The sequence below is a fragment of the Talpa occidentalis genome, unplaced genomic scaffold (genome assembly GCF_014898055.3).
Source record: "Talpa occidentalis isolate TD23 unplaced genomic scaffold, MPIMG_talOcc4v2.1 talOcc4.5, whole genome shotgun sequence".
NCBI lineage: Eukaryota > Metazoa > Chordata > Mammalia > Eulipotyphla > Talpidae > Talpa > Talpa occidentalis.
Window position 1 is genome coordinate 71,885,347 of NW_023604861.1, and position 24,964 is coordinate 71,910,310.

The 24,964-nt window shown below is 36.6% G+C and overlaps 1 long non-coding RNA gene across 1 annotated transcript in view; it reads right to left on the reverse strand.

The window, feature by feature from the left end:
• Positions 1-24,964, reverse strand: part of LOC129146945 (uncharacterized) — a 48,255-nt gene that overhangs the window by 21,037 nt on the left and 2,254 nt on the right. The window contains exon 2 of the long non-coding RNA XR_008554349.1: positions 16,537-16,676. This is a non-coding gene — a long non-coding RNA (uncharacterized LOC129146945). The remainder of the gene's footprint in view (positions 1-16,536; positions 16,677-24,964) is intronic.

Sequence of the window (24,964 nt, forward strand, 5' to 3'; positions counted from 1 at the left end):
TCTTAAAAAGACATAACAAAGTGTTTCATATTACAATAACATATTACAACAATTTCATATTACAATAACAAATTACAATAACATAACAACATATTTTATTGTCAGTTCATAGAGAATTGTCTCATGCTTTGTAATGACAATATAATATTCCATTATACTGATATGACATAATTTATTTAGCTATTCCCCTTTTGATTTTTAGATTGTTTTAAAACTTAATTAATTTCTTCCTCAGATTTACTGTTTGTGTATAGAAAGACTAATGATTTTTGTGTGTTGATTTTGTATCCTGCTACTTTACTGAACTGATTGATTAGTTATTTAGTTTTTCTGTGGAGTTTTTGGGGTTCTCTATGTATATTATCATATCATCTGTGAATAGTGATAGTTTGATTTCTTCCTTGCCTATTTGGATTCCTTGTATGTCTTTCTCTTTGTCTTACTGCTCTGGCTAGGACTTCCAGTATTATATTGAAAAGCAGTGGTGAGAGTGGACATCCTTGTCTTCTTCCAGAACTTAATGGAAATGCTTTCAGCTTTTCACCATTGAGAATAATATTGGCTATGGGATTGTTGTATATGGTCTTTATGATGTTGATATGTTCCTTGTATCCCGAGGATTTCAAGGGTCTTTATCATAAATGGGTGTTGTACTTTGTCAAAAGCTTTCTCAGTATCTATTTCTATTATCATATGTTTTTTTTTGTTTGTTTTGGTATAATTTTTTTTATTTTTTTTATAATAAATTTTATTTTTATATTCCCATACAATGGCAACCCCCCCATTTTGACCCCAATCCATCCCCTCCCTCCCCCTAGCCCCCATAGAGTGTCTCTGGTTCATAGTATTTTGTTGATTTTGATTTTCACTTTCTCATAGTTATTCATTTTCCTGGTCCCTTATTTAAGTTTTCTAGATTTCTGCTATGAGTGAGACCATCCGGTATTTTTATTTTTCTTTCTGGCTTATTTCGCTGAGCATGATCCCATCCAGCGCCATCCATGTTGCTGCAAATTGCACGTGTTTATCTTATTTGAATGCTGAGTAATATTCCATGGTATATATGTACCACATCTTCTTGATCCAGTCATCTATTTTTGGGCATTTGGGTTGTTTCCAAAGCTTAGCTATTGTGAATAGTGCTGCTATAAACATAGGGGTGCAGGTGCTCTTTGGAATTGATGTTTCTGTGTCCTTTGGGTAAATACCTAGGAGTGGAATTGCTGGATCATATGGAAGCTCTATGTTTAGTAGGTCCAGAAATCTACACACAGCTCTCCATAGTGGTTGGACCAGTTTGCACTCCCACCAGCAGTGCAGAAGAGTTCCTTTTTCTCCACAACCTCGCCAACATTTGTTGTTGCTAGTTTTTTTTTTTTTTTTTTTTTTTTTTTTTGTTGCTAGTTTTTTTAATATGTGCCATTCTCACCGGTGGAAGATGGTATCTCATGGTAGTTTTGATTTGCATTTCCCTGATGACAAGTGATGTTGAACATTTTTTCATATGCCTGTTGGCCATTTGCATTTCCTCTTCAGAGAAGTTTCTTTTTAGCTCTTCTGCCCATTTTTTGACTGGATTATTTTCTTTGTTGTTGTTGAGTCTCATCAGATCTTTGCAGATTTCTGTGATCAGTCCTTTATCATTAGTGTTGGGTGCAAAAAATATCTCTCAGTTGGTGGGGTTTCTCTTTGTTTTTGTTATTGTCTCTTTTGCTGTGCAGAAGCTCTTTAATTTGATGTAGTCCCAGCTGTTTATCTTTGCCTTCATCATCACTGCTTTGGGTGATGTGTCTGTAAAGATGTCTTTGATGTGCAAATCACGTAGTGTTTCGCCTATATTTCCTTCTATGTATTTATGGTTTCAGTCTTATGTCTAGTTCTTCAATCCATTTAAGTTGATTTTTGTGTATGGTGTGAGGTAGTGGTCAAGCTTCATTCTTTTGCATGTAGCGACCCAGTTTTCACAGCACCATTTATTGAACAAACTTTCTTTGCTCCAATGCATAGTCTTTGCTCCTTTGTCAAAGATTAGTTGACCATAAATCTGTGGGTTTATTTCTGGATTTTCTATTCGATTCCATTGGTCTGTATGTCTGTTCTTGTTCCAATACCATGCAGTTTTGATGATTATGGCTTTGTAGTATAGTTAGAAGTCTAGGAGTATGATGCCTCTAGTCCCTTCTTTTTTTTTCAGGAGAGCTTTGGCTATTCGGGGTTTTTTGTGATTCCATATGAATTTCATAAATAATTGTTCTATTTCTTTGAAGAATGACATTGAAATTTTGATTGGAATAGCATTGAATCTGTAGATTGCTTTTGGTAGGATGGCCATTTTAATAATGTTTATTCTTCCAATCCATGAGCAGGGGATGTCTTTCCATTTCTTTGTGTTTTCTTCTATTTCTTTTTACAGTGTTTTATAGTTTTCTTTGTATAGGTCCTTTACCTCTTTTGTTAGATTAATTCCCAAATATTTGATTTTTTTGTTTCGATAATAAAAAGGATGGTTTTTTTTTATTTCTACTTCTTCAGATTTATTGTTTGTATGTAGGAAGGCAACTGACTTTTGCGTGTTGATTTTGTATCCTGCCACTTTACTGAACTGATTACTGACTTGAATTAGTTTTCCTGTGGAGTTTTTGGGGTTCTCTATGTATATTATCATATCATCTGCAAATAGTGATAGTTTGATTTCTTCTTTTCCTATTTGGATTCCTTGTATGTCTTTCTCTTGTCTTATTGCTCTGGCTAGGACTTCCAGTATTATATTGAAAAGCAGTGGTGAGAGTGGACATCCTTGCCTTGTTCCAGATCTTAATGGAACTGATTTCAGCTTTTCAACATCGAGTTGATACTGGCTGTTGGCTTGTCATAGATGGCCTTTATGATGTTGAGGTATGTTCCTTGTATCCCAAGAATTTCAAGAGCTTTTATCATGAATGGGTGTTGCACTTTGTCGAAAGCTTTCTCAGCATCTATTGATATTATCATATGGTTTTTATATTTCTTTTTTTTGATGTGTTGGATAACATTGATTGATTTTCGGATGTCAAACCATCCTTGTGTCCCTGGAATGAATCCTACTTGGTCGTGGTGAATTATCTTATGTATACATTGTTGGATTCTGATAGCTAAAATTTTTTGAGGATTTTTGCATCAGTGTTCATTAGGGAGATTGGCCTGTAGTTTTCCTTTTTTGTTTTGTCCTTGTTCGGTTTTGGTATTAGTGTAATGTTGGCTTCATAGAACGTGTTTGGTATTGTCCCTTCCTTCTCAATTTTTTGGAAGAGTTTGTGAAGGATAGGCACTAATTCGTCTCTGAATGTTTGGTAGAATTCATTTGTAATCCATCAGGCCCTGGGCTTTTGTTTTTGGGGAGGTTTTTGATTACCATTTCAATTTTTCTGCTTGTAATTGGGCTGTTTAGGTGTTCTATTTCTTCTTTATCTAGCTTTGGGTGATTGTAGAGTTTTAGGAATTTGTCCATCTCCTCTAGATTGTTGAACTTGTTTCCATATAACTGTTCATAGTAGTTACTGATTATTCTTTTGATTCCTGCTGTGTCCATTGTGATTTCTCTTCTTTCATTAATGATCCTGTGTATTTGTGCTTTCTCCCTTTTTTCCTTTGTGAGCCTGGCTAGGGGTTTGTCTCTTTTATTGATTTTTTTCAAAGAACCAGCTCTTGGTTTCATTGATCTTTTGGATTATTTTTTTAGTTTCAATTTCATTTATTTCTGCTTTGGTTTTTATTATTTCTTTTCTTCTACTGGTTTTGGGGTTTTTTGTTGTTCATTTTCTAGATCTTTGAGCTTCGAGATTAGGTTGTTTCTTTGAGTTCTTTCTTGTTTCTTGATGTGAGCTTCTATTGCTATATATTTTCCTCTTATTACTGCTTTTGTTGCATCCCATACATTTAGGATATTGGTGTCCTCCTTGTCATTCAATTCAAAGAATATTTAATTTCTTCTTTGATCTCCTCATTAGTCCAGTGGTCGTCCAGTAGTGTGGTTTTTAATCTCCATGAGGTAGGATAGTTCCTTGCCTTCTTTGTATGGTTTATTTCTTGTTTGATGCCTTCATGGTCAGAAAAGATCGTTGGTATGATTTCAGTTTTGGTGTATCTGTTGATGTTTGTCTCTTGCCCCAGTATGTGATCGATCCTGGAGAATGATCCGTTTGCACCTGAGAAAAATGTGTACTCCATTTTTTGGGGTTTAGTGTTCTATAGATGTCTGTTAAGCCCAAATGCTCTAGGTCCTTATTTAGAGCTTTAGTTTCTTTACTTATTTTTTGTCTTGTTGATCTATCCATTGTTGGTAGTGGTGTGTTGAAGTCTCCCACTATGTATGTGTTTTCTCTGATGTCTGTTTTCAGAGATGACAATAGTTGTCTGACATATTTTGGTGCTCCTTCGTTTGGTGAATATATGTTAATAGTGTTATTTCTTCTTGAAGTATTGTCCCCTTGATCATAATGTAGTGACCATTGGGGTCTCTTTTTATCTTTTTGAGTTTGAAATCTGTTTTATCTGATATAAGTATAGCTGTTCCTGCTTTCTTTTTTGGTCCATTTGCTTGTAGGATTGTTTTCCATCCTTTAACTTTGAGTCTATTTTTATCTTTTGTAGCTAAATGTGTTTCCTGGAGACAGCAAAAGGTTGGATTTTGTTTCTTAATCCAGCTTGCGACTCTGTGTCTTTTTATTGAAGAGTTTAGTCCATTTACATTTAGAGTTATTATTGATATGTTATCATCTGTATTTGCCATTGTGTTTGTCTTTCCTTTGATTTTATTTATTTATTCTTTTAATAAGCTTTTTTTTTCTTTGGCCTTCTTTCGTTGTTATTCGTCCCTCTGAGGGTCTGGCTTTAGGATTTCTTGTAGTATTTTTTGCAGTGGGGGTTTAGTTGTAATGAAATTCCAGAGTTTCTGTTTGTCTGGGAAGTTCCTTAGTCTTTCTTCATAGTGGAAGGAGAGCTTTGCGGGATAGAGTATTCTTGGTTGGCATCTGTTTTCTTGGAGTCTGTTGACTATGTCCCTCCACTCTCTCCTTGCCCGTAGTGTTTCTTTGGAGAAGTCTGATGTCAGCCTGATTGGTTTCCCTTTGAATGTTATCTGTTTCTTCCCTCTTATCAGCTTCATTATTTTTTCCTTGTCCTGGATTCTTGGGAGTTTACTATTATGTGTCTTGCTGTATTTGTCCTTTCGTCGTGGAAGTTTGGTGTTCTTCTTGTTTCTTGTATATCAATTTTCAGCTCCTTCTTCACATTTGGGAAGTTCTCTTCAATTATCTCTTTGAATATTTTCTCTATTCCTACATCTCTCTCCTCTCCTTCTGGTATTCCTATAACTCTTATATTTCCTTTCCTCATGGAGCCAGATAGTTCCCGAAGTCTTTCTTCGGTCTTTTTCCTTTGTACTTCTCTTTCCTTTTCTGTTTTGGTTCTTTTTATTTCTGTATCTTTAAGAATACTTATTCGTTCTTCCATTACATCTGTTCTCCTTTCATTGCTTTTTGCAGAGTTCTTTAGTGCCTCCATTAATCTTTGATCTCCTGCATTTCTTTTACTTCCCTCTTTAGGGATTCAATTTCATTCTTCTTATCGTTGATTATTGTTCTCATATCATTGTTTTCCTTTATGATTCTGTCGCTTTTTTAATCATGGCAATTTTAAATTCTCTTTCTGGAAGGCTCAGAAGTTCTTCCAAGTTACTATCGTTGCAATCTGGGGGGGTGGTTTTTGTTTTGTGTTGTGCTTTTTTCCTGAGGAGTTGTTAGGTTGTGTGTGGTTCTTCTACTCCCTACTGTCTGTTTTCTAATTTGTCGTATGCATTGGGACACTGTCTTGCTGGGACTGGCCGGCATCTTGTGTGAACTTCTCCCCTCCCCTCTGGCTCCTCTGGTAGCCATCTGTCAGTTTCAAGCAGTCTTTACTGAAAAAGGTCCCTGTTTTAAAATGCCGATGTGGGGACATAATCCCCTGTGCGCCTGGTCTGCCCCGGCGGTGGGTTCCCGCTCCCCCTCTGGGCTTGGACTGCAGGCCAGAAGGGATCTGGCATGGGCGAACTTCCCCGCTCACCTCTGGCTCCCGAGGGAGCTTTCTGCTGGTTTCAGGCAGTCTTTACTGAAGAAATGTCCCTATTCTAAAATGGCGATGCGGGACACACTTCCTGCGCGTCTGGTCTCAGGCTCACTCTTCTGCGCACCCAGTCTGCCCCGGCTGTGGGTGCCCGCTCCCCCTGTGGGCTCAGACTACTGGTCGGAAGTGTCCCCTGGCGTGGGCTAACTTCCCAGCTGGCCACTGGCTCCTCCAGGAGCCTTCTGCTGGTTTCAAGTTGCTAGGTGGCGCAAGAGATCTCTCCTAGAGCCCTTTGGGAGCTGTTTTTTTCACCCCATGGGACAGGGAACAGAGCGGGAATGGTAGGGTAAACCTCAATGGCTTTGGGGTGCTGTGTCTGCCTTGTGCCCCACCGTCGTGGAGAACCCACGCCCTGAATTTTGTGCCCTGGGTCTCAGTTCCAAAGCCCTCAGGTCCAGGACACGGGCTGTAGCCCAGTTCAGTGACCGCAAAAATGCCGTCTTTTGCACCCCGCTCCAGTGCCCGGGTGCCTGGTTCCTGATTACTCAGTGAGGGACTTTCACCTCAGTGAGGACCCCCGCGCATCTCCCTGCAAGCCTAGGTTGCAGGCGCGGGGACCTGGGCAGCCGTGATCCGCCTTTGCTTTTCAAGCGTGCCTTTCCGTGCAAGCTTACCGGCTGGCCCGGGGCTGTGTGTGGATCTCCGAGAGTCTCTGTTGTTCTCTAATGGCACCTGGAGCTGTTTGCTCACCTCAGCGGTGAATCCTGCAGGGTTCTCCACAGCTCCAGTTCATGGGGTGTGGTGGCTGAAATAGTTCCTTTCCACTCACAGTCCCACTTGATGCGTAGTTTGATCTTGTTGGTTGTTTTAGTTTGTTTTTTTCCTCCTTTCTGTTGGTTGGAGAATGCCGACTTTGTGGGTGGGGGAGGGTAGCAGGGTTCTGAGCTTTCCTCCCTTCTAGTCCTCTTTTGTGGCAACTTTCTTCTTCGGGTAGTTTGCTGGAGTTGTCCATTTATCTTCCGTGTCCCAGTTCTCGCTGGGACCTGCCGCTTTTCCTCCCTATTATCTTTTTTTTAATGGGAGATCTTACTCGCAGCGTCTCCTTGCCGCCATGTTGATCTGCCTCTTTCTATCATATGATTTTTATATTTCTTTTTGTTGATGTGTTGGATTACATTGATTGATTTTCGGATGTTGAACCATCCTTGTGTCCCTGGAATAAATCCTACTTGGTCGTGTGAATTATTTTATGGGTGCATTGTTGGATTCTGATAGCTAAGATTTTTTTTTTCAAAGATTTATTTATTTATTTATTTATTTATTTACTTATACAAACACTGGGTACAGTCAGAAGCGTGGCAGGGTGAGAGAATTCACCAGAGCCAGAGCGGGGAACAGAACAGACAGATTGACGAAGAAATACACTGCTGAGAGGAGCAGCGTGGGCCACGAGAGGTCTGTGTGCGATGTGGGACCCTAGCTGGCGGCCTGGGATCAACCTGCGCTGCAGAGGCTGCGGGTAGCTCTGCAGCCCAGTGCTCAACTGCTGCGCCACCAATGGAGGCCCCTCTGATAGCTAAGATTTTAAGCAGAAAGAAAAAGAAAAATAATGGATGGTCTCACTCATAGCAGGAATTTAGAAAAACTAAATAAGAGACCAGGAAAAAGACTAATTATAATATAGTAAAAATCAAAATCACCAAGCAACTATAAACCAAAAGCACACTGGGGGGCGGGTGGAGGGAGGGAAAGAGCGATTAGGGTCAAAATGAGGGGGGTGGGAATTGTATGGGGAATATAACCAAGATGAAAATGTATACATTGTGCAAAAAATGAAAAATGATGTAAAAAATATATAAAATAAAAAATGAAATAAAAAATGCAAAAAAAACTTAATTAAGTGCTCAGAAGAAGCACTTTCAAATTTAGTCCTGATTTATATGTAGCTAAAGAAAATAATATGCATTTGATATAAAAACAAGCTTTATTTTCTACATTGATAAGCTTGGTCTAAAGCAAAGAAACCACTGGAGGATGCAATATTCTATAGACTGCCTTGTGGAGAAAAGGATAACATCTATTCTTAAAAAGGGATCATGATTTTCCAAAATGGAGATGGAGATATATATCAGGATTAGGAGAAGAGTTTCCATTGTGGTTACAAGCTTGAAGACAAAGAAGAAGAAAACCTTTAGGAGGAGAGAGTTGAGCAGTATCGTGATGTCAAATTCCTCTTTCACTCTAAACTTTTGTGAGGCTGACCACATGCCAAGGACTATGTGAATGGTATTTTCATAATCCTCCCCCCCAAAAAAGACAGTGTTCCCATGTGGGATGACATATAAAATAGGGATAATTTGTAAGCAAAAAACCTATTTGCATGGAAGCAAGAGCTTGGAACCAGAGAAAACTAGGAAACTTCTATGTTATCTTATCACAGTTCCCATAGGCTCTAGAGGAAATATAGGATACATTTATAACAAAATTAAAATCTCAAAGAATGGGGAGCTGTCATGACATTTGTGTATACTTAATTTTTTCAAGAAGGTTTCTAGAAGTGGGGTTGTTGAGACAAATTATATAAATTGTGGCAATGGTGGCCTGGGTCTAAGTTTAGTGGGTGATTCATGTGCAACTCTGAGCACTCTTAGAAAGTGACTGACAAAATGTGTGCCCAGGGGTAAGTGTGTGACTATGTAAGTGCCCTCCTTTTGAGGTTTCTCAGGCTTTTTAAAATAGATCTATCATATGATCCAACAGTTCCACTTCTTACCATCTGAGGAATGCAGAAACCCTATGTTCATGCTAGAATGCTTACAATAGCCAAGTTATGGAAACAACCTAATGCTCAAGAACACATGAATTGATAAACAATGTGTGGTATAAATACACACTGGAATAATACTCAGCTATAAAAAGAAAGATGAACTGTTGCCATTTGCAACAATATGGATGGAATGGTGGAGTTTATGCTAAGTGAAATATGTCAGAAGGAAAAAGACAAATATTGGATGATTTCATTCATCTGTGAAATATAAGGAATGTAAAAAAGAATGAGATAAAATGAAACAAACAAAAATCCTAGAAATCTCACTGTAGAATTGAGACTATCAGAGGCGAGTGGGGCTGGAGACTAAAGGGGAGAGGGAGTACAGTGGACTCTGATGGAGGTTGTGGGGTGCTTAGGTGGCAGGTGTTGCACAATAACATACATCTGGCATGTTAACCATATACCCCTAAATTATATATAGTGTTGTAAACCAATGTTACCTCAATAAAAATCATACAATTCAAATGTCCTTTTTTTGGGAAAATTTCCTTTTTACTCCATAACTTGTAAGTATTTTATAATTGATGTATCTAAAATAATATCCTGCATTCATGGACTTAAACAACTAGCACTATTAAAGTGCTCATTATTCTGAAAGTAATTTACATACACAATGTAAACCCTATCAAAATTCCAATGGCTTTTTTTTCCAGAATAACATAACCCTAAAATCCGTTTGGATTCACAAAAGACTTTGTATAGCTAGAGCAATCTTGAGCAAGAAATAAAAGCAGAATCATCATACTTCTTTACTACAAACCATATCACATAACTACAGTAATAAAAACCACATGGTACTGGCATAAAAACAGACACATAGAATAATGGAACAGAATAGAGAATTCAGAAATAAACCCAGGCATATACAGTCAACCAATTTTCTATCAAGACTCCAAGAATATACAATGGGGAAAGAATAATCTTTTCAATAAATGGTGGTGGGAAACCTGAAAAATGACCTACTGAGAAATGAAGTTGAATAAGACATGAACGAAAGATCTGAAACTGTAAAACTCCTGAGGGAAAAATAGAAGAAAATCTCCTTGACATTGGTCTTGGCAATGACTTTTTGAAATTGAAATCAAAAGTTAGGTAACCATAACACCATGCACAAAAACCAACTCAAAATGGATTAAAGAACTAGACATAAGATCTGAAACTATAAAATACATAGAAGGAAATAGAGGCAAAACATGACATGATATGCACATCAAAGACATCTTTACAGACACATCACACAAAACAGTGATAGTGAAGGCAAAGATAAACAGCTGGGACTATATCAAATTAAAGAGCTTCTGCACAGCAAAAGAGACAATAACAAAAACAAAGAGAAACCCCACTGACTGGGAGAACATTTTTGCACACAACACTAATGATAAAGGACTGATCACAGAAATCTGCAAAGAGCTGATGAGACTCAACAACAACAAAGAAAATAATCCAGTCAAAAATCGGGCAGAAGAGCTAAAAAGAAACTTCTCTGAAGAGGAAATGCAAATGGCCAACAGGCATATGAAAAAATGTTCAACATCACTTGTAATCAGGGAAATGCAAATCAAAACTACCATGAGATACCATCTTACACCAGTGAGAATGGCACATATTAAAATAACTAGCAACAACAAATGTTGGCGAGGTTGTGGAGAAAAAGGAACTCTCCTGCACTGTTGGTGGGAGTGCAAACTGGTCCAACCACTATGGAGAGCTGTGTGGAGATTTCTTGACCTACTAAAGATAGAGCTTCCATATGATCCAGCAATTCCACTCCTAGGTATTTACCCAGAGGACACAGAAACATCAATTCCAAAGAGCACCTGCACCCCTATGTTTATAGCAGCACTGTTTACAATAGCTAAGATTTGGAAACAACCCATGCCCAAAAATAGATGACTGGATCAAAAAGATGTGGTACATATATACCATGGAATATTACTCAGCATTCAAAAAAGATAAATTCGTGCAATTTGCAACAACATGGATAGCGCTGGAAGGGATCATGCTCAGCGAAATAAGCCAGAAAGAAAAACAAAAATACCGGATGGTCTCACTCATAGCAGGAATCTAGAAAACTTAAACAAGGGACCAGGAAAAAGAATAACTATAAGAAAGAAAATATGAAAATCAACAAATAACTATGAAGAAGAGACACTCTATGGGGGGTGGGGGGCGGGGAAAGGAGGGCTTGGGGTCAAAATAAGGGGGTTGCAATTGTATGGAGAATATAATAATAAAATTTAAATTGAAAAATAAAAAAATAAAATTCAATACAAAACAAAAACAAAAACAAAACAAAAGTTAGATAATCAAAGCAAAAATAAACAAGTGGGACCAAATCAAGTTAAAACATTTCTGTACAGCAATGGAAACAAACAATAGAATTAAAAGGCAACCCATGGACTGAAAAAAAAATTGTAAATCATTTATCTGATGAGGGGCTAACACCTACAAAATATAAGGAATTCACACAACTCAATTACAAAATAACACAAATAAATAACTTGATTTAAAAATGGACAAAGGAGCTGAATAGACATTTTCCAAAACAAGATATACAAAAGACCAACAAGTATATATTTAATACCATTAAACATTAAGAAAATACATAACAAGCTTCACACATTCGTATGTGTATTATTCAAAAAGTCAAAAGATAATGAGCATTAGTGAGGATGTGGAGAAAGGGGATGGTGGCAATGTAAATTGGTATAATCATATGGAAAACATAATGAAGATGTCTCAAAAGACTACTACGTGATCCAGCAATTCCACTTTTGTGTATATATATCTAAAGAAAATAAGATTACTACTTTGAAGTGATAGCTGAATTCCTATGTTCACTGCAATATTATTCACAGTAGCTAAGATATATAAACAACCTAAGCATCTGTCAACAGATGAATGGATAAAGAAAATGTGGTATATATAAACAATGAAATATTATTCACCCCCCAAAAAGAAGGAAATCCTGCCTCTTGAGACAACATGGATGAAACTCGAGAACATTAAACTAAGTGAAATAAACCAAACATAGAAAGACAAAATATCTCCTCATCTCATTTATGTGTGAATCTAAAAAAAAAAAATTAAACTCACAATAACAGAGAATAGAATGATCTTTCCCAGAGGCATAAAGGTGAAGAAAAAAGGGGGGGGGATAAAATGGCTTTAAATTATAGGAGGAGTAAATTTATTTTCAGTTACAGTATGAGTAAATTCTGGAGATCTAATGTACAACATGGTGACTATTGCTGATAATACTATGTTGTATATTGAAATTTACTAACCATGTAAAATCAAGTATTCTCACTTTAAAAAAGACGCCAACTATGGAGGTAATGAACATGTTAATTAGTTTGATTGTGGTAATCATCTCACACTGTTACATATATCAAAGCATCACATTGTATAGCTTAAATATACATAATTTTTGTTTGTCAAAATAAGTAAAACTAAAATATTAATGTTTCTGAAAACAAAGTCCTCACTTTCCTCACCTTCCATGTTATTGTAAAAATGTAAAAGTGACTAACAAAATATATGCCATACTGTGTCCAAAGATGATCCCTGTATTGGTCAGCCATTGCTTGGTTTATATGTTTGTTCTCAAATTAATGGATTTGCTGATCTCTTAAACTAATAACTGCTAATTAGCAGTTTCTAATTATACTATAAAGCATATAGTAGGTAAAGTGTTGTTATACTATTTTCCCTCTTTAGAAATCACTGGCTTAGTCTATAGATTCAAAATTGTCCTTAAATGGGTAGAAATCAAAATTGTAATAAAGGATAAAATATTTTTTGGAATATTGCTACTATTGCAGATAGGACATGTTTTAGTTGACTCTTGTATTTTTGTAATGACAAATTAAAATTAATTTTAGGTATTTTAGCTGACACTGATATCTCAGTGGAAGAATGTTTTAAAATTTTTTTGTTATAATTTTAACTAGCAGAGTATAGGAAAGAACACTTTGAATTCTAAAGAAAAGGAGAAAGTCAGATTTATAAGAAACTCTTTCCCAGGTTACAGACTGAGAACATAGGTTATTGCTTTATCATTTCCATCAGAATATTTCATGAATATTAAAACTTCCTACTAAATATTTTTCTGGATACATTGTTTGAAAGGCAGTCAGAAGTAGCTAGCCAGAAGTCTAAAGTAGCTTTGGGTAAGTGCTGAATGACTGTATAGACAGCACAAGTTTTGAGCAAAAAAAAAAAAAGAAAGAAATAAAGAAAAGGCTGTGACAAGGCTGACTGCAAAAATGTGGGGAAATTGAATAGCTTCAGAAAATTTCAGTTCAGATAATAAAGAAAGTTGGGGTAGGGTGGTGGATGTTGTCTGTTTGTTTTGGGGATTCCATGAAGAAAGAAAACTACAGCAATTTTCCAAGGAGCTACAAATTGGCTGGAACTTTACCAACAGTGCTGGGTGGCCATAAATTGGCTCAAGTATGTCAAGGTCATATTGTGTCAATCCCAAAATCAAGGCCCAGGATGTCTTCACTTTGTTCATATGGCAAATTAAAATATTCTGCCATGGGCAGCACTTTTGGTAATTGCAAAAAACAATGAATCAGTAGAGATAACATATCTTGAATTGTATTTCAGTGTTATTGTTACACATACCATGAGTTTAAGTAAGTTTTTAAGCAACCCTTTTATATGTACATAAGTTCATAAATTCCTCATTACTCTGCATATTAAAAATCAATTCAAAAATTTAAGAACTTATCTCCCATCTTCAAAAAGTCAACATAATTCATCATATGCAGCTGGGTGTGATAGCCCTCCAAGCATTACTTTTAACATTATGAAGATGACTATCCTGTAAAATTGCTGAAATTAGATGCCCTTTTAATCCTTCAAAGAAAAGTACCATTTCTGATCTCTTCAAACATTATTTTAGAAGCTCAAATCTTTAGCAACACTGAGTGACCAGTAATTTATCAAATTTGTCTTATCTGCCACCTCTGATGGCATTGATGATGAGCATATATATGAACAAAAGATAAGTCAATTTTCAAAAAAAGAAAAGGAACAGAAACCTGAAAATCAGAGTTTGGATCAAGCAAATCTTATTGAGTTTAGAAATCTGTTAGCACATGGTATAAAGACTTGGTTATTTTATATGTCCTAATTATTATGTTTTCCGGTAGCGTAACAATGTAACTGGATAAATACCATACAAATATGAATATGCTAATTTTGCAATATATCTTATCAAACAGAGTATTAAGACACACATTTTATTGAGATATTTGGCATGTTGCCCTAATTTTAAATTTGCTTCTTCCTTTCAGGTATTGAACTAGATGAAGGGTATCAGTGTAAATAAAATGCTGATTAACTACTTGCAACTTCTTTGAAAGAAACCAGGTGTGTTGAATGTTGTTTACCCCTGAATCTGTTGGCATCACTGCTCCCGCCAATTCATATTCCTATTTTGTGATTCAAAGACTTGTTTAGGTCATTCTTGTGATTATATTTCTATTGTAGACTAGTTTATCCCATGAACGCATTATAAGTAGTTATCATATCCTAAAACACCAGATACTGTTTAATTGTAATGGTGCCTACTTTTTTTATCGAAACTATTCCTACTTTATTACTGTAAACAACTTTGATCATAATGATGCCATTCAAAAAAGCTGATCAAGCTGAGAAAAACGACACTACAATCGTAAAGTCACTCTACATGTAGCTATTAACATTTTATAGTGCATATAAGGAAGTGTTGTAAGTTGCAACCATAGACAAATGAGAAAATTAATTTTAAACACAGAACTATCACTTTGAAGATTAGAAATATGCTACTTAAAAAATTATTGCCAAAATATACCTTTAGATTTTAGCAGATGACCTTCATTACAACCAACAGCATATACTTGCGTTTTGCACTAGAGAGATTCAAATGATCTTTTTCCATGATAGAAAATGAGGGCTTTCATTCCGGGGAAGAAGTAAGAAAGAAACATATCATAACCTCACTTCAAAGCTAGTCTCTAGTTAATACCAGAAGAGACAAAGTTGCTGATGAGGGTTTTATAAGACCCATTTATATGGTACTTCCAGGATTTAACACACTTTTCAAAAGAAGTCAGACCTAATTATTGGGCACCTACTATATTTGTTGCATGTTTCAAAGTGTGGCAGAGAACATGGCCTTTGACATAGTAAGCCCATAAATCAATTTAGGAAAGATGAGATGAAAACATGACCAATCAAAGACTAAAATCTCAATTCCACAAGTATGTAAATAACAGTGTGACAATAATAGAAACAACACAAGGCTATTTGTGTACATAATAAAAAAAAAAAAATGAGAGAGAAATAACCACTACTGGAATTCAGAGGAGTTAAGCTTGGGGTGGTGGGATAGGTTCTATGAAGGAGTTCTTCGGCTGGGTCTTAAAAAACCCTTGATGACATCTTACATTTAAAATTTTGTAGGATGTCAGGAAGTATCTGAAGCCATGGGACAAATGTGACTTGCCTTCCGTGGTAGCAATTGCACCTAATAGAAAGCTAACTCAAAATATTTCTATATAAAAGTAAACAGGGATTTATTACTGTTATTATTTAAAGCATAAAAAAATAATGCAAAATTGTGAACCACTTTAGTCTTCTTGATGCTTAAGTGCTTCACATGTTATTGCTTGGAGTGGAATTTATCACAACATGGCATTCAAAGTTTGTTTGCTTTTCATAGATAAATCATAGGCATGGGTGTGGTTTTACTTTTTGAGGACATTATATATATGCTCTTACTTCTTGTCATGTAGAGAGGACAGGTCCTAGACATAGGCAAAGTAAAATGAGCTCAGTGGTCAACTGAGGTTTGTTTAGTCCTTGTCATTATAAGAACAGAGCTTTTTCTCTCATACCCCTCAGGGCCTGGGTAAGTGACACACAGATTACAGTGGATTGAGGATGAAACAGTAGGTAGAGACTGTGGTGAACAGGGGAGTGTGCCCTTAAATGCATTCAATTCAACAAGCAAATAAGCATGGTGTTAAACACTGGGGACTGGGTTGGGTAGAGGTAAAGTGTATCTTTGAGTTTTATGTAAATTGTCTGTTGAAAATTCACTGACATAGGACATCCCTGGTGGCCTAGGGGTTAAGTTTCAGCACTGTCACCACTACAGCCTGAGTTAATCCCCAGCCAGGGAGCTAACCCAGTGGTGCAGCAGACCTCTCCTGTCTCACCCGCTACTCCCCTCAGCAGTGTATTTTAGTAGATCCACCTGTTCTGCTCCCCACTTTGTCTCTGGTGAATCCTCTCACCCCCCCCACCCACCACACCTCTGGCCTACACCCTAGTTCTTCTGTGCATAAATAAATAAATAAATCTTTAAAAAAATTCACTGATATATATGATTTTTAGATAATTAAAAAAGGTTCAAAGGAAAACAAACCTCTTAAAAATAATCAAACAGAAAAACAACATCCAAGAATGATAAACAAATCCCTCTGACTTGTAGGTGGCCAGTTAGCAATCTTTGCCACTCGTTACCTCTCTGTGATAGGGCATGGGAGGGGTCAATGGAGGTGAGAAGACATTGCAGACAGGATTACATGAGGACAGTTTTGAGGCCTTGAACTATACACCAGACTTACCCCTGCTTTCCATGCATGTCTCATGTCCTCCTTGGCTGGACAGCTCTCTGCTCTCCCACATGTGTTCTGATCATTTAACAACATTTGCAACCACATCTCCACCTCATAGTCCCCTCAAAGTCTTCTGGACATGGATTTCACTATGTTAAATAATAACAGGCAGAGTTAAATAACATGGGCTTAGATTGTCTTGCAAGGGTTGCTGTTATTTCATTCATGATAATCACATTTCCCCAACAATTCATTCTTTTATTAATTCATTCATTCAACAAGCTCTTACTAAATGCCTTTTGTGTCAGACAGTGTAGTACATACTGAAATTATGAAGATGAAATAAATCCTGTATTGTAGCTCAATATGTGAGTAGCCAGAAGGAGTTCTCTAATACTTGATGGAGAATACAGGGTTTCTTAACCTCAACACTATTAAAATTTTGGGTTGTATAGTTCTGCACGGCAGACAGCTGTTCTTATAATGTAGGATGTTTAGTACCATCTCTAGCCTCTACTCACTAGATATTAGTAGCAATTATCTAACCAACCCTAGCCAAGCTGTGACAAAGAAAATTGTCTCTAGGCTTTGGCAATTATCCTCTTTAGGCAAAACTCACCCATTGAGAACCACTATACTAATATTTTTGAAAGGCTCCAAGTGAAAAATAGCTTAAGATCAAAAACTTTTAATAACAAGTTGTATTATAACAATATTCAGATGTGGGAAATTCAGCCCTAAGAGAGGTATTTGTATCAGCAAAAATACATTATTATTTGAAGAAAAAGTTCATTTTAAATAAGTTTGAAGAGATTTGGGAGGTTTAGAATGTTTTTAAACATTAAAAATTGATAATTTCTCAGGGGAGAAATCCTGTCTAACCTAGTTATCCTAAACTTTTTTGTCTAACTAATACCTTTTATCTTTAACACACTGTACTTATTAAGAGTGTTTGAATTATGATCCATTAGACACTGAGAAATTCCATATTGTACTTTCATTCTGTATTTATTCTTGGTTGATACAATATAGCATTGATATCCTGTTACCTACTCCTGATCAGATATTCTCTATAGAATATCATTGATGTTTGTTGTGATGGCTAGTGACTAGGAAGGAAAAATAAGTGCATTGTTTTAGGTCAATAGTCTTTGTTCATCAGAATCATTTGTAGGGCTTGTGAAACTATAGTTTCTGACTTAGTATGTTGGGGTAGAGTCTTAAAATGTGTATTTCCAACTGGTTCTTGAGTAAGGCTGTGCTGTTTCTCCAGAGATTTCACTTTGAGAATCACTGTATAGTGTAATGAGAGCATCAGAATAAGTTCTAGTTTGTGTTTAGAAGAATACCTTATGATGTGGCTGAAGTCTGACTGCTATCTGTGCTTGAAAGGTAGAGAGTAGGGATCAAAGACAGCACGAGCCTTCATAGCAGGGGTGACAGTAAGTAGCTTATGGGCAAATGTTAGTGTCATCTCTTTTTCATGCCATTGCAGGCTAGATACTTCTCAATAATTGATAGTCCACTGCATTCTGATGTTCAGGGCATTATGTAAAGAGCAGGCTGATTGTAAGTATCAGATACCTTCTCTGTCCTCAGTGAGTTTATAAGACAGTGGAAAGCCTCTTAATACAACACAGCATATGGTAAAGGTAAAATTAGTAGAAGAGAAAATTAAGAGGAGGGGGAAATAAATAAACATCATTGATACTATATAAATTATTTCATTACAAAAGAGCCTCACGGGGAAGGGATTTATATTCGTGTGTTCTGGAGACAAAAATCGAGACTAGAGGACAAACTATATGCTCCAGCTCACAGTCTCTTCCCACAGCAGAGCAGGGAGTCAAACCCAGGTCTGTGTGACACACAGCACAATGCTCTTTCCTTTCCTCTGATACAGTGAATCCAAATAACTTTTGCATACCATATGTTGCCGTTCTGAACAACACAGATGAATGAAAACCACAGGAGGGAAATCCCTAAATAAATAAGTAGCACTAAATGACTTCATGAAAAATAATTCTATACGAGTAATACTAAAGATCGAAAATAAATTTTTTGCCTTAGTAAGAGTTTGTGTCTAATTTATAAAAGCAATCAGATCAATTTTCTTAGTTAGATCAGATAGAACAAAGACGTCCCTGGTAAAGGAAGTTTTTTCCTATTCAGAAGATTCTTGTGTCCAAAGGAGTTTTATAGACTTTTCTTCTTGGTTCTCACACTTTAGGCTATATCATAATTACTGGATAGACTGGTTAAAAGGTAGATTGGTGGGTTGTCTTTAAACTAAGATTTAGTAGGTTCAGTCAAGAATCTGTATTTTTAGCAATTTATCAGGTAATGCTGGTGCTGTTCATCTGAGGTCACGTTTTGAGAATTTGGATGTGCGAGTTCCTTCTATCCTGTTCATGTACCACTCCATCTCATAACTTTTCAGAACAGACAATCTGTGTGGGGTCTGTTCTTTGCATCACCTACCTTTCCTAATTCTATATTCTTCTCCTTCTCTCCCTGAAAGTCAGGCAACCCCTTTTAGTTTTCTAATCCTTGTAGAAGCCTAATAAAGTGAAAATAGAACTGGATTGGGAATTGGGTGACTTGGGTTTGAGCCCTGGATCTGCCATTAATTATCTTGGGTATCAGTTACCTCATGATGAAATTAATATTGAGACAAGTTGATCCTTCAGGTATATTTTGCCCCTAAATTCTATATTGGTCCTTCTCTCCTCCCCCAATAGAACCTAATTCTCAGTGGGCACAGGAAAATTCTTAATTTTCAATTGCATATCAAAGAGCTTGAAGATATTCATATTCCATCCTGTGTTAAAGATCCCTATCTCACCCAGGGTGGTGGCTCCAGAATTGCTCAGGCAGCCACAGCCTTTGTTCTTCAGTCCTGGTTCTGTATTTGAGTTTCAAATCCCTCCTCTAAAAATGTATGTATGTGGCAGACCAGGTGCACAAGGAGTGCGTCCCACATCACCATTTTAGAACAAGGACATTTCTTCAGTAAAGAATGATCGAAACCGGCAGAAGGCTCCCTGAGGAGCCAGAGGTGAGCAGAGAAGTTTGCCTAAGATGCCGGCCAGTACCAGCAACACAGTGTCCCAATGCATACGGCAAATTAGAAAACTGACAAGAGGGAGTGGAAAAACCACACGCAACCCAGCAACTCCTCAGGTAAAAAGCACACCACAAAAAGAAAACCAAACCCAGATTGCAACAACAGTAACTTGGAAGAACTTCTGAGCCTTCCAGAAAGAGAATTTAAAATTGCCATGATTAAAAAACTGACAAAAGTCATAAAGGAAAACAAGAATAAGGGAAAAATAATCAACGATCAGAAGAATGAAATTGAGTCCCTAAAGAGGGAAGTAAAAGAAATGCAGGAGATCAAAGATTAATGGAGGCGCTAAAGAACTCTGCAAAAAGCAATGAAAGCAGAATAGATGAAATGGAAGAACGAATAAGTACTCTTGAAGACACAGAAATAAAAAGAACCAAACCAGAAAATGAAAGAGAAGTACGAAGGGAAAAGACTGAAGAAAGACATCGGGAACTATCTGACTCCATGAGGAAAGGAAATATAAGAGATATAGGAATACCAGAAGGAGAGGAGAGAGATGTAGGAACAGAGAAAATATTCAAGGAGATAATTGAAGAGAACTTCCCAAACATGAACGAGGAGCTGAAAATTGATATACAAGAAGCAAGAAGAACACCAAACTTCCACGATGAAAGGAAAAATACAGCAAGACACATAATAGTAAAGCTCCCAAGAATCCAGGACAAGGAAAAAATAATGAAGCTGATAAGAGGGAAGAAACAGATAACATTCAAAGGAAAACTAAACAGACTGACATCAGACTTCTCTGAAGAAACACTACGGGCAAGGAGAGAGTGGAGGGACATAGTCAACAGACTCCAAGAAAACAGATGCCAACCAAGAATTCTCTATTCCACAAAGCTCTCCTTCCACTATGAAGAAAGACTAAGGAACTTCCAGACAAACAGAAACTCTGGAATTTCATTACAACTAAACCCCCACTCCAAAAAATACTACAAGGAATCCTAAAGCCAGACCCTCAGAGGGACGAATAACAATGAAAGAAGGCCAAAAAAAAAGGTATTAAAAGAATAAATAAATAAAATCAAAGGAAAGACGAACACAATGGCAAATACAGATGATAACATATCAATATTAACTCTAAATGTAAATGGACTAAACTCTTCAATAAAAAGACAGAGTCGCAGGCTGGATTAAGAAACAAAATCCAACCTTTTGCTGTCTCCAGGAAACACATTTAGCTACAAAAGATAAAAATAGACTCAAAGTTAAAGGATGGAAGACAATCCTATAAGCAAATGGACCAAAAAAGAAAGCAGGAACAACTATACTTATATCAGATAAAACAGATTTCAAACTCAAAAAGATAAAAAGAGACCCCAACGGTCACTACATTATGATCAAGGGGACAATACTTCAAGAAGAAATAACACTCATTAAAACATATTCACCAAACGAAGGAGCACCAAAATATGTCAGACAACTATTGTCATCTCTGAAAACAGACATCAGATAAAAAACATAAGTAGTGGGAGATTTCAACACACCACTATCAACAATGGATAGATCAATGAGACAAAAAATAAGTAAAGACACTAAAGCTCTAAATAAGGATCTAGAGCACTTGGGCTTAACAGATCTCTATAGAACACTAACCCCCCAAAAATCTGAGTACACAATTTTCTCAAGCACACATGGATCATTCTCCAGGATCAATCACATACTGGGACACAAGACAAACATCAACAGATACACCAAGATTGAAATCATACCAACCGTCTTTTCTGACCATGAAGGCATCAAACTAGAAATAAACCATAAAAAGTAGGCAAGGAACTCTCCTACCTCATGGAGATTGAAAACCACACTACTGGACGACCACTGGACTAATGAGGAGATCAAAGAAGAAATTAAAAAATTCTTTGAATTGAATGACAAGAAGGACACCAATATCCTAAATGTATGGGATGCAGCAAAAGCAGTAATAAGAGGAAAATATATAGCAATAGAGGCTCACATCAAGAAACAAGAAAGAACTCAAAGATGCAACCTAATCTCGAAGCTCAAAGATCTAGAAAAACAACAACAAAAAAACGCCAAAACCAGTAGAAGAAAAGAAATAATAAAAACCAAAGCAGATAAATGAAATAGAAACTAAAAGTATAATCCAAAAGATCAATGAAACCAGAGCTAGTTCTTTGAAAAAATAAATAAAATAGACAAACCCCTATCCTGGCTCACATAGGAAAAAGGGGAGAAAGCACAAATAAACAGGATCATCAATGAAAGAGGAGAAATCACAACGGACACAGCAGAAATCAAAAGAATAATCAGTAACTACTATGAACAGTTATATGGAAACAAGTTCAACAATCTAGAGGAGATGGACAAATTCCTACAACTCTACAATCACCCAAAGCTAGATTAAGAAGAAATAGAACACATAAACAGACCAATTACAAGAAGCAAAATTGAAATGGTAATCAAAATCCTCCAAAAAAACAAAAGCCCAGGACCTGAGGGATTTACAAAGGAATTCTACCAAACATTCAGAGACGAATTAGTGCCTATCCTTCACAAATTCTTCCAAAAAATTGAGAAGGAAGGCATAATACCAAACACGTTCTAATAAGCCAACATTACACGAATACCAAAACCGAACAAGGACAGCACACAAAAAGAAAACTACAGGCCAATCTCCCTAATGAACACTGAAAATAATGAACACAAAAATCCTCAATAAAATTTTAGCTATCAGAATCCAACAATGTATCCATAAGATAATTCACCACTACCAACAGGATTCATTCCAGGAACACAAGGATGGTTCAACATCTGAAGATCAATCAATGTTATCCAACACATCAACAAAAAGAGATATAAAAACCATATGATCATATCAATAGATGCTGAGAAAGCTTTCAACAAAGTGCAACACTCATTCATGATAAAAGCCCTTGAAACTCTTGGGATACAAGGAACATACCTCAACATCATAAAGGCCATATATGACAATACAACAGCCAGTATCATTCTCAATGGTGAAAAGCTGAAAGCATTTCCATTAAGATCTGGAACAAGACAAGGATGTCCACTCTCACCACTGCTTTTCAATATAATACTGGAAGTCCTTGCCAGAGCAATAAGACAAGAGAAAGACATACAAGGGATCCAAACAGGAAAAGAAGAAGTCAAACTATCACTATTTGCAGATGATATGATAATATACATAGAGAACCCCAAAAAGTCCACAGAAAAACTAATTCAACTCATCAATCAGTTCAGTAAAGTGGCAGGATACAAAATCAACACGCAAAAGTCATTAGCCTTCCTATACACAAACAATAAATCTGAAGAAGAAGAAATCAAAGAAACCATCCCTTTTATTATCAAAAAAGAAATCAAATACTTGGGAATAAATCTACCAAAGAGGTAAAGGACCTATACAAAGAAAACTATAAAACACTGTTAAAAGAAATAGAAGACACAAAGAAATGGAAAGACATCCCCTGCTCATGGATTGGAAGAATAAACATTATTAAAATGGCCATCCTACCAAAAGAAATATACAGATTCAATTCTATTCCCATCAAAATTTCAATGTCATTCTTCAAAGAAATAGAACAATTATTGATGAAATTCATATGGAATCACCAAAAACCCCGAATTGCCAAAGCTCTCCTGAAAAAGAAAGAAGGGAATGGAGGCATCACACTCCCAGACTTCAAACTATACTACAAAGCCATAATCATCAAAACTGCATGGTATTGGAACAAGAATAGACATACAGACCAATGGAATCGAATAGAAAATCCAGAAATAAACCCACAGATTTATGGTCAACTAATCTTTGACAAAGGAGCAAAGACTATGCATTGGAGCAAAGAAAGTTTCTTCAATAAATGGTGCTGGGAAAACTGGGTTGCTACATGCAAAACAATGAAGCTTGACCACTACCTCACACCATATACAAAAATCAACTCAAAATGAATTAAAGAACTAGACATAAGACCTGAAACCATAAAATATATAGAAGGAAATATAGGCGAAACACTACGTGATTTGCACATCAAAGACATCTTTACAGATACATCACCCAAAGCAGTGATAGTGAAGGCAAAGATAAACAGCTGGGACTACATCAAATTAAAGAGCTTCTGCACAGCAAAAGAGACAATAACAAAAACAAAGAGAAACCCCACTGACTGGGAGAACATTTTTGCACACAACACTAATGATAAAGGACTGATCACAAAAATCTGCAAAGAGCTGATAAGACTCAACAACAATAAAGAAAATAACCCAGTCAAAAAATGGGCAGAAGAGCTAAAAAGAAACTTCTCTGAAGAGGAAATGCAAATGGCCAACAGGCATATGAAAAAATGTTCAACATCACTTGTAATCAGGGAAATGCAAATCAAAACTACCATGAGATACCATCTTACACCAGTGAGAATGGCACATATTAAAAAAACTAGCAACAACAAATGTTGGCGAGGTTGTGGAGAAAAAGGAACTCTCCTGCACTGTTGGTGGGAGTGCAAACTGGTCCAACCACTTTGGAGAGCTGTGTGGAGATTTCTTGACCTACTAAAGATAGAGCTTCCATATGATCCAGCAATCCACTCCTAGGTATTTACCCAAAGGACACAGAAACATCAATTCCAAAGAGCACCTGCAGCCCTATGTTTATAGCAGCACTGTTTACAATAGCTAAGCTTTGGAATCAGCCCAAATGCCCAAAAATAGATGACTGGATCAAGAAGATGTGGTGTATATACACCATGGAATATTACTCAGCATTCAAAAAAGATAAACACATGCAATTTGCAGCAACATGGATGGCGCTGGAAGGGATCATGCTCAGCAAAATAAGCCAAAAAGAAAAAGAAAAATACCGGATGGTCTCACTCATAGCAGGAATCTAGAAAACTTAAATAAGGGATCAGGAGAACGAATAACTATAAGAAAGTGAAAATCAAAATCATCAAACAACTATGAACCAGAGCCACTCTATGGGGGGTGGGGGCCGGGGATTGGAGGGATTGGGGTCAAAATAAGGGGGTCGCAATTGTATGGGGAATATAAAAATAAAATTTATAAAAAAAATTAAAAAATGTAATTTCAGTCAAAAAAACTGTATGCATGTGATTTGATAATTTTTCAGCTATAATATGTATATTATATTGATTGGAAATTATACGACTCTGGTCCTATTTTCTGCCAACCCCCCCCCAAAATTAATACTTGCCTTTTATATCCCCAAATGACATATATATTGGTAATTGTGAACAAATAGTGACAAAGCTAAATGTGATCTCCCATTTAGGGTATTTCATCAGTGAACAATTCCTTAATGATCAAAGA